Below are 14,550 nucleotides of genomic sequence, written 5' to 3'. Positions count from 1 at the left end.
GAAATTCTAGAGTCAGTCAATGCATATGGGAACTTAATTTTGTAAATTTACCTGCTACTACAATAATTTATATCAGGGTCCTACATGGTATCTATAAATGATTGTCGGGTCAACCCTGCTTTGGAAAAAATATTATGGTGCCACCTTTTTAAAAAAAGATGCTCAATTTTAATTCGTAATAAATAATTAACAGTCACTTTTGACAATGACGTTTTGTTCGTCCTTTTCAGTTCAGTTTTCTTGGTTCCATAGGTACCTATATTCGTTTTATTGACTGTAATTACACGAGAGGTTTTTTTTTATCCTGGACGAAAAAACCTCGAGCGTAATTCGATGAGATAATTTAATGAATAATAACACTGGTTTACACAGTTTATATACCTTAGCTGAAAATTGTAATTTCTTGTAGATTTTAGGGCACTGAGTTCAGAAAAAATATTCAAAAAATTCTATCACGTCAGGTTAAAGAACTATTTAATCATTAACATTCTTAAAAATTTTATATTAAGCTGAACCACAAAAAAATGTTTTATTTTTTTTTCAGTTAGCTATGGACCAAATGATAACTTTTAATGCATCATTAGATTCAGAAAAAAAAACTTTACCAGACTGAGCCAAAAAAACTACATGTGTCCATTTAAAAAAAAAAGTTGACTATCGTGATCTATTAAAGATAACGCCAAAAAAAAAAACATTTTATGACTGTTTCGTAGCGCTTAAAAAACCATATCTTTGATTTTTTTGTTCATTGAAATCGGGTAATAAATAACAAAGTTATGGGTTGAGGCGTTTTTCATCAAACAGCCTGTATCAATGTATTTGCATAGATGAAGCAGAATGTCAAGTAATTTAATACATTATTACAAAATCTTCACGTTAATAAATAACAAAGTTATGGGTTGAGGCGTTTTTCATCAAACAGCCTGTATATTATTAAAATTTTTATTTTTTAATGATTGTCATTATTAATTATTGACTATTAAAATTGCTATTGCAATATGTTCACTTAAGAGCAAAAAATTTTCATTGTGCATTGTTACTTCAGAAACGGCGAATGGTCCTATTCAACACCTCTAGTTTTCGAGGAATTTCAACACAAGTTTCCGGACTTTCAAGGCACTTACAGAGGAGAGTAAAAAAACCAGACATAATTTTTGACATAACAGTCATAAGTGTGAAACCGCCCTTCCTACATTTAAACTTATTTAGACTGATTGTGACAGTTTAGTTAATAACTGTGCTACAATCGTGTCAAAAATAAATTACTCTCTAGGATTTAGGGATATTCGATACTAGGTTGCCATAAATTTGGTTAGGTTGGGGGCTATGTGGTTTCTGGTGGCAGACAAAAGATATCTCAAAAATGTAAGGCTGTGGCTAATTCCTTGTCACAGTTGCAAATTAATGACTAATGCCTCGCTAAGTGATCATCAGGACGGTCACCAATATCTGATGAACTTGTCGAGGATTTGAGAGAAAGGGTGGAAGAGACTCCACAAATATCCATAGCCTGTTTATCAACAATCTGTGTTGTGTATGTTGTTAAATAAATTTAAGATTTTATTGGAAACCTGGAAGAATTATTTCTCCTGAAAAACATTGTTATTTATGTTGGAAGAAAACATGGAGTTAATACCATAGTCGACAGTCCAGTCTAGGTCGTATTTATCAGAAACAATATCACAAGACTTCCCATTTTTTCGGAAAATTTTAATTTTATGACGAAAAGTTTGTTGCCTGGCAATAACCTTTTGCCTAAAGCAACAAACTTTGAGTCTAATAAAATCAAAATTTTCCGAAAAAAAATGGGAAGTCGAGTTATATTTGTCTAGACAAATTCCCGAATGAACAATTCAAACAAACATTCGGAACAACATCACAAAACGGATAAAAGGTTAGTTAATATTCATCGTGGCACTTTTCCTGCAACAATTTACATGTTGTATTCCAAATTGTTTTCACACTGTAGTCAATATCACTGCTGGAGTCGTTTCTAAAATGATTTTTTAATTTCGGAAAACGTCAAAATAATTTTCTGACATTTTGTTCATTAATTTGTGTTACCAACAAAAATAAAAGCCTTGTCAACGTTGTTTTCACCGGAAGGGAGTTTTTTGTCGGTGGAAGACGCATTTTCCGACCATGACTAGATTTATTAAAAACATGTAAATCGGTACAAGTCGTAGAACATACACCATCCCAAACCATAACCGAGCCACCTCCGTAAGGCTGCCTTCCAAGAATGTTGCACTGGTCGTCGAATTACTCTTACACGTCTGTCAGATTATTCCAATAAGCAAAATCTGGACTCATCTGAGAACAATAGTCGTGCCCATTCATTAGGTATCATTCCATCTGGCATAGTTTTCTGCAAACTGCAGACGTGCTTGCCGATGAGCTCCTGATAATAAGAGTCCAGTAGCAGGGCGTCGAATGTGCAAGTTGTTTTCTAGAAGACATTGGCGAATGGTTTCGAGACCAATTCGAACGTTAGTTTCTCGGGCTAACTGCATTTGCAGAAGTAGGGTATTGGCATTGTCTAAGTAGAACAATTCTTCTACTTAGACAATGGTATTGGTGAAGCGTTCTCTGACAGCGAGCAGTCTCAGATATCTGTCCTGTGCTGGTGTTGTGGGCCGATGTCTTCCTTGTCCAGGACGCCTAACATGGTTTCCAGTCTCCCTGTAACGTTGCATGACCTGAGAAAAGGTTGCGAAACATCAAATCTTTACACCAGCGCAGGATGGGAATATCCTTCGCCCGCTAATGTAGCCACTTCAACGCACTCACCACGGCTTAAATTGCGAAAAACTTGGTTCATTATCACCAAGACTTGTGATTTTTTTACAAATCGCTAGCAAGACAATACAAATTATAATACAGTTCGATCAAAAAGGACAACCGTTTACTGTACGTGTTAACACCTTATCTTTTAGTAGGTATGGCTTTTTTTTAAATAAATAAGCAAGGACAAACTATCTACGAGTATTTTAGTTTTGCACGTACTATTTTAACAAATCATAGCATCCATGTTTGGAAATTTTTGTAAACTTTTCGATTATTACAGGAAATGTTAGTGATGCGTTAATTTCTGAGAGCAGTGTAGATGAGGCACCCGAACATTTCGGAACAACAGCAAGGAAGTTATATCTAAATATGTAAAGTGAGCCCGATTTTAAGTCAGGGTGACAAATAGGTCAGGTCAGGTGCAGCGCAAATGTGTAGCTATCTTTGTCCTACACATTAATTACTAATATGCGTCATCTTTCTCAAACTTGCAATTTTGTGCCGTTACCATGACAATGCAACTCAACTTGAAATCGGCCTCTAAGTGCGCAAGAGAGAATTTAAGTGGGCGCTGCGTTAACACCCCGGGTTTTCTTTGTATCTATTTCTCTATGGGATTAGGTCAAAGGAAGAGTTTATGTTAATTGTCCCAACAATAATTGATTAATATCCTCCTTTTTATTTACACAAAAGATGCAAATAGGAATTAAAAAAAAGCACAGCTACAATATTTTTTAATTTATATTGAAAAAGTAACAAATAGTATCTAATACCTACACACAGATGAATACATAATTAATACTCATACTAATACTGAAGTTGTTGGCACAATTTATGGGTGAGTACCTGAATGTATTGTAAAAAAAAGAATCATTTAGTATTGTATTCATTTACGATCAAAGTTCTTATTCGAACATAGTCATCTTCCCCAAATATGTCTGCATGCTCTTTTATAAATTTCATTATCAAATCTTTTTTGGGAAATATGCGATTTTTAATATTTTTGGCAAACGCATTTTTTACCATTTTTTTTTCCGATTCGATCCATCTTCTTCTTAAGCCTACAGAAAATGTAATAAATTAAATGGATCACGTCCAACATAACTAGAGTTTCAACAAAAAATAGTGGATTCATTTTATAACTGCAATCTGCCATATTGTAAAATTATCGAAATGTTAAAGTTTTCTAAACCGAATTAGAAAAAATCTAAACAATCGGTTTAATGGGAACGATTGCTAAGATAATGCGGTTGACTTGGATAACTAGAATTTGAAGTTTGACAGATTTTTGTTATGAAATAAATTCATTAACATTATGTATACCTTTAGTGCTTTTTTTCTTTTTAGGGGCCTCGTTCCTTTTAGAAGAACCTACAAAAATATTAGGTATTATGTAAATTACAGTAATTTTTACTTTAATTGCAAGACTTTTTGGAATTTGATTTGCAAAATTAACCAATAGCATATTATTTCATAAGTAGTTGTTAAAATGAAACTTTTTGTGTCAAAACTGAAGGCGATAAGTACAAACCCAGAAGAATGATCTCTACATTGGTTCAAAGGAACTTATTGGAAATTAGTTAATATGCAATCCAAATTATTATCCTCTAATTGTATAAAAAAAAAAACAATTATATACCTGGTGTATTTTCAATGGCAACATCTTGACTTCCATTTTGTAAATCTGAAAAATATTAACAATCAATCTTTCTTTATGAAAAATAAACACTATCTTGTTGTTAGTAGTTAGTACACATTGGTGTTATTGGTGTTCCTGTTTGTTATTTTGATTGTCATTAAAATTATCACCTACGACTTTTGTATAATGCACAAAACAATTACTTTGAATATTTTCGACAGCATGTACGACTCCGTTTTCTTGTCCATTTTGCAAATCTAAAAAAATAATAAGTCTATTATTCATAACGAAAAATAAATATTAGTAGATACAATCGCGGGCAAAGAATACTGGTACAATATGTTACTGTAGACACTTCCAAAATTCACTCAAAATTTGAGTTTTGGAAGTATCTACACGAATATGCTGTACTTACCAGTATCTTGTGCTCGCAATAGTACCTACCTACACATTGGTGTTATTTTGTGATTGCTTATATTATAGTATTTATTCATCTTACCTGGTTCATTTTCTTCGTCCGTCTCATCTTCTAGTGCTTCATTAATATTAATATCAATTTCGTCCAACGATTTATTTTTGAAATGTGTAGCGTTTCCTTTTTCCATCATTTGTAAAATTTTTGATACCTTTGCTGTCTGGTATACATCTTGAGGCAGTGTAAATTATAATTAAATTAAATTATAGTAACAAATGTATTTTCTTAAAGTAAACTTACTTGTAGAATTGTTCATGAGTACGAGTCGTATGACCCATAAATTTAGCTAACTGATCTATTTCGTTATTTTTAAGAGCTAAGAGTTGAGTGACTGTTGCGATATGTTTTCGTAATCGACTGGAGGTAATCAAATGTGGTTGTTTGGCACCACACATTTTTGCATATTTACGCATGACAGCGGTTCCATCTATCCAACGTTGGGATTTTGGGTAAGTAAAAAAGTAAACATTTTTTTCCGGAAACCAATTCATATTTTTTCGAATGCTGAGAATCATATCATAAAACTTAAGTGTATCTTTAGGAATTAGAACAGGGACAGTTCGGCTACCCTTGCCACAGGTGTTAATTTTCTTATAGTGCTGAGTTAAAACTTTTTCCGTCTCGGTAAGTGATTTTAAAAATTCGTCTTGGTTTGTACTCGTAGCATCGTTTTTGCTTTGTTCTTCATAAGATTCTAATTCGAGATACTGAATATCGCCTACACGTTTTCGGTTATGTAGAATACTTGAAACAAGAGTGGTTTCTACCAATGCTCTATAATCTTCCATTGTTTTTTTAATTTTCAATTTTCCGTAAGCTTCCTCGGCACACTTGTCAAGCAGTTGTTTTAATTTCATAATATCTTCGGTTAAGGGCAATAATTTTGGTTTGTTTGCTGCTCTGTTATTGAGATCCTTCATTGCAAGGCTGCCTAGTTCTATAGTCCACTGACTTTCTATTAATTCTTTGAATCTCTTTAAATCGCGCAGGCAAATTTCAACGTCACCTACGGGAATTAAAATCTTTTTTCTTAATATTATTTTCATGGTTAAATCAGCAATTTGCTTTAAGTAAGCCCCAAATTGTAAAGCTGTTGATCCTGATTTAAATGTTCTTGTTTCGGCATTGTACCGTGACATTTTTTTTGTGGCTGCGATCACATCATCAAAAGCTTCTGGCTTTAGACAGGATAACATATCCTTGTATTTTGGGTCTATTATTCTCATGTTAATTACAAAATTTGCGCAGCGTCGCATTTTTGCCGTGAGATGGTATTTGCTCCTATTACTAGGTGTTTTTTTCAAAAGGTCATCTCCCCAACTTACAATTAATATGTCATTCATTATTTCTTTTGCTACGTTATCTCCTCTCATTTTTGACAACACTTCTTTCTTTAAGTTCATACTGTCCAAAATTTTTCCATATTTTTTTTGACACGCGGAATAAATAAACGAATCAATCACAGCATGTGATCTTCCACAATCAGTTTTGGTGTTCGCAAAACAACGTTTTTCATGACGACATAAATATATTTTTTTTATGTATGATTTGCAGTGTGAGCAAATGATATAAGTGTCTTCATCGGCTTCTTGACCCCGTATACGACGTTTTGGAATTATATGTCCTCGAATTCCTGCTTCTAAATTTCCGTTATTGCGAATCAAAGTTAAAAGTTTTTTTCTTTCCGGGTCGTTTTTGTTCAATTTTGACAATGCAACGACTTCTTTTTTCTGTTTATGATTCCTTTCTAAATGTCTAGCAAAGTGTTTTGAGTCAATTTCACTGTCGCAGAATGTACAAAACGTTTTCTTGTACCCAGTTTCAAAAAGAAAAGATCTCTGCAAAACAGAGAACATAAAAGCAAGGTATCCCAACAATACAGATGGTTGTAAAAAAAAAACGGGAACTCTCAGAATAAAATTGACACATTTTTATAATTTTTTCCATGGTGTGAAACCTTCTTTCGAGAGATAGGTTAGAATTATGGTCAAAATTCAATGACATTTTAAAACATTGTTTGAAAGGTATTGTCAAGTAAACAGTTAATTGACAAATGGACAAAACCAAATTTACATTAGGAGAATTTCCTTTTCCAGTTTTTTTTCGCAACCAACTGTACGATTAAATAGAACTCCGCCTGTTATGCAAATCAGACCAAAACATAAACTTGTATGTACATACAAACCTTTGAAACTAGGGGTTCTTTTACTGTGTTTTGATGACTAATTTGTTGTTCATCTAAAGATATGTTTATGCTAATTATTGGATCAGATATTTTTGTTGAACTGACCGCAACCTCATTATTATCGATAATTGTGTTTTCTGGCTACAAAACATATTGAATGTTTTTAAAATTATTTCATATCTTGCAGAAAATAAAAAATTGATAAAAAACATGAAATTTACCTTCCATAATAAATCTTGTCCTTTGCCAACATTATCTGCCTCTGGAATAAGATTTTCCTGGATTTGCTTCAACGTTTCTGAGTCAAACAAGTTGTTATTCTGCAAATCAATTTATTTAAAAAAATTTATTTTCTTTTTTTTTTAAACAACTAATAATTAATTTTGATGACTGATAAGTGATAACGAGTAATAAGCTAAAAGTAATTTTGACGATTGTGCACAAAAAGCTTGTATAAAATTAGCAAGTGATTCTCAGTTAAGGTAGAAATTCGTTTTACATTGTTAGTGAAATAACATGTTGAATGAAAATGACTTAAAAAAATACGTTGTTATGTTTAAATCATTTCATTCATAAATGAAATTTAAAAAAACACCCGATATTTAAACGTACAACACAAAAAACATAGTAATCGCATGCGATCGTTCAGGGAGTAATAATTTTTGAATGGAAAAAACTTAAATAATTTTTGTTTTATAATACAAAAATTTCCGATAATATTCCGGAATCTGGAAAAGTATTTAAATTGAAAAACAGCAAAGTATTCTATGAGAGAGTAATTTATATTACAGGAATAAAGTGCTAAATCAGGCACTATTCGTGAATCACCTTGTATAGAGCAAGATTAGGGTTAAATTGGGCTAAATTTTTGTATTGTTCTTATAGAGTTGTTATGCAATTTAATCCTGATTTTGGTTTATACAACTCGTCCTTAGAAACACTGTTGCATGCATTTGGGGCACACCGTACTTACAAAAAATGACCAAAAAACCAAGAATGGTTTTATCAGCTATCTTGTTTATTAATGTTTATTGATACTAACCATTAGATTATTATCAGTTTCTCCTGCAATTTTAAAATAATTTGGTTCGGCAGTGTTGCTGTTTATATAAGTAGAAGTTTTTTTCCCATCGTCAAATTCCTTATGAGAGAAAGATAGAAAATAAATTAGGGGTATTAATATATGTAGTTAACAAATGGTTAACTACAATTTCTATAGAATTGATATTTACATCTTCAGAACTGGTAAATGATGAACTCATGTTGTCCGAGTAATTGCTGTAATCGGGTGAAAAGTCTCCCTCCATCGAGTCCTCTTCTCCAGTGTCATTGTGAATAGTAGTATAAGCAGCTAAAAATGCAAAAATTTAATAGGGAAGTAGGAAGTACGAAGTCATAATAATGACGAGGAAAGCTTCGTTGTAACTGGTTGTTAGAGTTGTAACGATTAAAATACAGAGTGTTTTTTAAATGCTAGTACAATAGTAGGTGAGGATGAGTAGAACTCATACACAAAAAAATTATCTAATCAAACAATTTTCGTTTTCGAGATAAAAATAAATTAAACTTTGGCTAAATTGTCAGTACGCTACTGAATTAAAAATAATTAAAAACGTAATTGGGGTTCTCAAGCAACATTAATAACTTTGTTGTATTTTTGTTTATAGCATTGCCGGATTGCTATAGTTTAACTTATTGTTTACTATTGTTGTGTCTGTGGCGTAGAATGTCCATGGACAGGGTTGTTAGTTTATCCATACCGTTTTAGATTAAAAAAGAAAATGGTTTTCTGGACTCTTTAGTATCTCTAGATGACACAGTTTTTTTTTTGTACTAGCATTTAAAAAACACTCTATATTCAAGTATCCATTCGTCAAACGCCACATGTTACATTTAATAAAACAGCTGTAATTGCGGCAGTATTGCACGGGTATCGACGTTACCTACCTAATCACAAAAATAACAACAGACATGGGAACTTGCATTTATTTTTTAAAACCCAACAAAAAGGGGAATCCCCTATTCCAAGTGCCTATCTTAAAATAAAATTGGCTTTTAGTTATTTTCCAATATCTGTCTTAGAAATAAACTATGCTGTAAAGTCCTCGTCGAAAATGTTTACTTTAATTGTAAATCATCAAATCAATAGGAGAGAAAATACCCTATAATTTTATTGCCCCTTTGTTGTGCAGTACCGACTCAAGGAAAGGCAAATATCAGGTAAACTAACAACCCCTCCTTAATTATGGAATTATATAAGACGATTTTCTCTCCTATTGTAAAATGATTTACAATTTAAGTCAAGATTGACTATTTTTCAACGAGGAATTTACCTATCTCGAATGATTAGGTACGTTGACAACAGTGAATATTTTTAAAGGTTTAAAGGTATAAAAAATAACTGGGTGTTTTTATTTACTTACCTACCTTATCAGAATAAGAATATTAGGTATAAGTACTTACCAAGTTGTGCTAACTGCAGAATTCGCTTACTTCTTGATGGCATTTTATTTAAATCATAAAACTGACCTTTTTTAAATAAAATTTAAATTTTCCGTCTTGTACAGATTTATTTCCGGTTTAGACAGGGAAGCACTGCATAAAACGATTCCACCTAATACAAGTTTCACTATACAGATTAAAATAAAAGCGTGCGAACGCGATAACATGAGTCATTCATTAGTCTCGTACTGCGACAGAGTGCATAAATAAAGAAACACGAAGATTAACAGAGTTGCCAAGTTATTGTTTTAAAAAGGCGCCACAACAACCGTGGATTATAATATATGGGTCGGGTGCTTTAGGCCGCTCTAAGTATCTACTGCCTATAAACTGCGTATTACAGATACCGCGCTCTGGTGAGAGAAACTACGAACCAATTTGTATGTATCCATCAAAAAGCACGTCTTAAGGCGCCCGCCTGAATTTTTGCGTTCTCACTCTAGAAGACATTATCAGTCTATCTCACTCACTCTCATTAAAAAACGTTGTGGCACCCAAAAGCGGGTGTCACAGCGTAACTTTGGGCGCCACAATGACATATAATACTTAAATTGGGCGCCACAATGACACAAACTAAATCTATATATATATAATGATTGTGGTGATCTTGTATTGTGTTTCTGTTCTGGGCAGAGAGGGTGCGGCTGCAGACTGACTTCTGGGGGGGGGGACTCCCGCATTCGCGCTGAGGTCGAAGGGAAAAACTGCAGAAAAAGCCTCCGACGGAGTCTGGCACTGGGCGGTTGTGTGCTGGGTGGTGCGACTGTGTTTTGGAGATGTGTGGTTGTGGTTGTGATGGTGGCGGTTCTCCTTGCGATTGCTGACTCCTGTCCGGGGGGAATCCTGGTGTGGTTGTGGGGAGGTCCTGGTTTAGGTGGAGGTCCTGGTTGCGGGGAGTTCCTGGCTGTGGGGCTGTCCTGGCGTGGTACGGGCGTCCTGGGGTTGTTCCGGGCCTATCCTCCGCTCGTTTCGGTTCTGGTGTCTGCAACAGAAGAAGAATAATGGGGGGGGGGGGGGGTGTTGGATTTGGGGGTAGCGAGGTTGGTGTGTCCTGGGGGGCGGGTCGAATGTGAGCTTCAGCGCATCATCAGTGGCGTGTCTTCTACAATCTCTTGGAGTGCTGGTGGCAGGTCTGGGTACCCAGCGGAGAGAAGAGCCGTGAGTCGTGGGATGCGGTTTAGAAGGGTGCCGTTGAGGGTTGGGAGTTTATGGGAGGTGTGTAGAGTTTGGATGGCAATTTCGTTGTGGCTGTTGATAGTTCGATCGATGTATTTCTTTTGGAGGGTGGTGAGTCGGTCTTGGATTGGTGTGGTGTTTGTGTCGAGGTGAACTAAATTGCTGGGATGTCTGTCGGGGAGACGGAAAATTCGGCGGATTATTCTTCTTTCGCAAGCTGCGATTTGGTTGAGGGTTTTTTGGGGGAGGGAAGCGTAGATGGGCGCTCGGTAGTCGATGATGGGTCGGATGAAGGTTTTGTAGGTGTGATTGAGGGTTTTAGGATGGCATCCGTGAATGCGTCCTCGGATGTGATACAGGAGGTTGCTCGGTTTCTTGTTTTTTTGAGGGTTTGTTGGACGTCAGGATGGAGGGAGCAGTTGTGGGAAAAGGTGACTCCGAGGTAGCGGATTGTTTTTAGTTTGGGGATTGGTAGGTTGTTGATGTGGAGGTTGTCGAATTGGCGTTGCGGCTGTTTTTGTCCTGGGTAAGACATAAGGATGCATTGGGATTTTAGGGGGTTTGGTTTTACTCTCCAAGAGTTGGCCCAGCGCTCGACACTCCGAAGTTTCCTCTGGATGATCTTCTGCGCGAACTCTGGGTTTTTTGAGCACGTCCACAGGGTGGTGTCGTCGGCAAACATTCGAGTTTTGGTCCTGGATGTATCTGAAACTGGGAAATCACTGCAGTATACGAGGTACAGAATGGGGGATAGGACGGAGCCCTGAGGGACTCCGGCGTGGATATGGATTGGGGCTGAGTTTTGGTGGTTTACTTGTACGCTGCAGGTTCGATTTTCCAGGAAGGATTTGATCATTCTGGTGAACATGGGGTTTGTTTGGAGTGAGATGAATTTTTGGAGGAGGCCGTCGTGCCAAACCTTGTCGAAAGCGCGCTCTATGTCTAAGAAGACTGCGAGCGTGTATTCTTTCAGGTTGGCATGGCGGGTGGAGTCGGTGTGGAGTTCGAGGATGGGGTTTATGGTTGAGCGCTGCGCTCGGAAACCAAATTGTTGGGATGGGAGGAGGTTGTTTGATTCGAGGGACAGCTTTAGTCGGGCCGACAAAACTTTTTCTAGGATTTTCCCGATGATATTAAGCAGGGAAATTGGTCGATATGAACGAGGATCTGAAGGGTTTTTCCGGGTTTTGGGATCATTATTGTTTTAGCATTTTTCCAGGCTGTCGGGAAGTAACAGGCCTGGATGCAGTTGTTGTATATGGTGGTCAGTTTTTCGATGGCGTCGCGGGGAAGTTTTTTTAATAAGATGGGCTTGATGGAGTCGGGGCCAGGGGCTTTCCGATTTTTTAAGTATTTAATGTGTGCGGCAATCTCCTCGGTGTGGATTTGTTCAGTGAGAGACTGATCTTCTAAGGGAAGTCGGTCTGGGGGGTTTGGAACGATATTGAAAAAGTTTGTTACGTTTTGAGTTACTTTGTTGAAGAAGCGGTTGTCGAAATGGGGGTCATCAGGGACTTGATGAATTTCTTGGAGGGTTTGTGCGAAACAGTTTGCTTTGTCTTGGGGGGTGCTAAGTGTTTGGTTTTGGTGTATGAGGTGGTGGTTTTAATGTTTTTTCTGTCCGGTGATTTGTTGGAATCTGGACCAGAAGCTCTTACCGTCGCGGTAATCTAGGGACCGGCAAGTGTCGATCCATTGATCCTCGCGGTATTTGTTCAGGTCCCGTCTTATTTGGGCGTTAAGTTTATTAAAAATTGTTTTTAGAAATGGGTCTCGCGTTAGTATGAATCTACGGTATACTTTTCGTTTTTCGTGAATTTTGTCCAAGATGGTGCGGGGTATGGGGCGTTTGTTTGTGGGGATGTATTTTCGGGGGACGGTGATTTCTTTTGCCCGGATCACTGTCTCGGCGAAACGTGTCACCTGAGCGTCAATGGCGGTGGGTTCGGTGGTCTGTATAATTTCAGGAAGGTGTTGGCTGATTTGTCTCTGGTAAGCTTGCCAGTTCGTTTGGTTAAAATCATCTACGGGTATGAAGTTGGGGCGTTCAGGGGGGCCTGCAATGGTGAGGTTTGTCACTAGTGGTAGGTGGTTGGAGGTGACCGTTGTGCCAATGTGGCTGGAGGTGTTTATGTATGGGCTGAAACGTTCGGTTATGATTATATGATCGATGATTGAACATCCTTTGTGTGAGAGGAGGGTCGGGCTGATGTTGTGGAGACGACACAAGGGCATGCCTGCCAGAGACCTCATGAGAATACGGCCGTTGGCGTTTGTCATCGTGTCACCGAAATCAGTGTGCCTGGCGTTGAAACCGCCGAGGATGATGGCATAGTCGAATTGGGTTAGGTAAGAAAGTAACTCCGCGGAGACTTTTTCCGAGGGGGGGTTGTAATATGATATTATTAAAATGGTCAAATTGCTAATGGTTATTTTCGCGGCTATAGCTTCGAGATGGGTAAGGTTTGGTGGCAGGTCGTGGCTCACCGACGCGAGGGCATCAGAGACGAGGAGCGCCACGCCTCTGATTTTCGGGTTCGGGTTCGAATCCCGCTGGTAGGTAACAATTTTTTTTAATTTAATAGGGCGTGGGGAGCGCGTTTCGGACATCGCGAGGATTTGTATTTTGTCAGAATCGATGAAATTTTTTATTGGCGCGTATTTCCGGGAGATACCGCAGACATTAACTGATGCAATATTTATCGGAACCACGGAAAACTGACAGTTAGACCAGGTGATGGGTTTCCACTTCACACATCGTATGTGAAGTGGATTTTATGTCCTGAGTGGGAGACTTTTGTCGTGACGTTGAAGACGGCCTTCGACGTCTCCTCCAGGATTTTTTGAATTTTGGCTTTTTGAAGCGGAAAAAGGTCGAACAGGGCTTTCATCGTGAAGGAGATGATGCCCTTCACGACGGCAAGTGGGGCCTCCATTAGGGGGTCGCTGGCTTCCGAGTCATCTGACGGGGAACAGGGGTCGGCGAATTCCGCCGGGGGGTCGATGATTTTCACCGGCAGGACGGGAGTGTCGTCGGTGATGGTGATCTCTTTGAGGATGGGACATGTTCGGGACCATGCTGGGTGGGGCCCCTTGCAGGAGGTGCAAATGGGGTCTTTTTCGGGACATTTGTTTGGGGGATGGCTGTTTGGACATTGAGGACAGACTTGCTTGTTTAGGCAAGCCGCCAGTTCATGGCCAAACTGAAAGCATTTGGCGCATTGGACTGGGGTTGGTGCTGGAGGGTGCGATGCCTCGCACTCGTAGTTTCGTCCGAAAAGATTGATTCCTTTTAAGAGGAGGGCGTCGAGGGATTCTCTCAGTGATGATGATTCTGATGAGAGTGGTGGGGCGGTCGGTTTTTTTGGAGGTTATTCTCCAGGCTTTTATGATTTTGAGCGAAGTCGCCGCGATGACATCTTCCGGGGTGATGTCATGACCGACTTTTTTTATTACAAGGGAGAACGTAGGCTGTTTGATTGTATTCGGTTTTTTTGTTTTTAAGTTTATAGGGGTGACCGAGATGTCTTTTGAATTAGTGGAAATTTTTAGTTTTTGGATTACCGTTTCGGTAATGGGAAGCTGAGTAATTAGTAGGGCGGTTTTATTGAAGTTAACGGTTAGTTGGAAGTTCCTTAGTCCTAAGTGAGTGCATAGGACGGTGTAAAAAGATTTTTGTGTGGAAAATTGGGGAGGGATATTCCTCACCGTGTATTTGAAGGACTCCATCTCCGTGTTGGAGGTGGTGGTGGTGGTCGTTGTTGCGGTAGTGGTTGATGCCGCTGG

At 37.8% G+C, this 14,550-nt stretch overlaps 2 long non-coding RNA genes and 1 pseudogene across 2 annotated transcripts in view; 1 reads left to right on the top strand and 2 right to left on the bottom strand.

Annotated features, from left to right (window-relative positions):
- The window catches only part of LOC138128734 (uncharacterized), a 136,339-nt gene that overhangs the window by 42,204 nt on the left and 79,585 nt on the right, over positions 1–14,550 (top strand). The window lies entirely within an intron of this gene.
- On the bottom strand, positions 3,516–10,196 carry LOC138128323 (uncharacterized). Its single transcript, XR_011158599.1, has 10 exons — positions 9,550–10,196; positions 8,319–8,437; positions 8,129–8,227; positions 7,308–7,406; positions 7,087–7,227; positions 4,926–6,739; positions 4,630–4,683; positions 4,427–4,471; positions 4,111–4,158; positions 3,516–3,848 (listed from the first exon to the last, which is right to left on the bottom strand). It is a non-coding gene; the product is annotated as an uncharacterized lncRNA (long non-coding RNA).
- On the bottom strand, positions 10,657–13,044 carry LOC138128164 (uncharacterized; annotated as a pseudogene).

This window comes from Tenebrio molitor, chromosome 4 (genome assembly GCF_963966145.1).
Source record: "Tenebrio molitor chromosome 4, icTenMoli1.1, whole genome shotgun sequence".
Classification (NCBI taxonomy): domain Eukaryota; kingdom Metazoa; phylum Arthropoda; class Insecta; order Coleoptera; family Tenebrionidae; genus Tenebrio; species Tenebrio molitor.
This window is presented reverse-complemented; position numbering and strand designations above follow the sequence as displayed.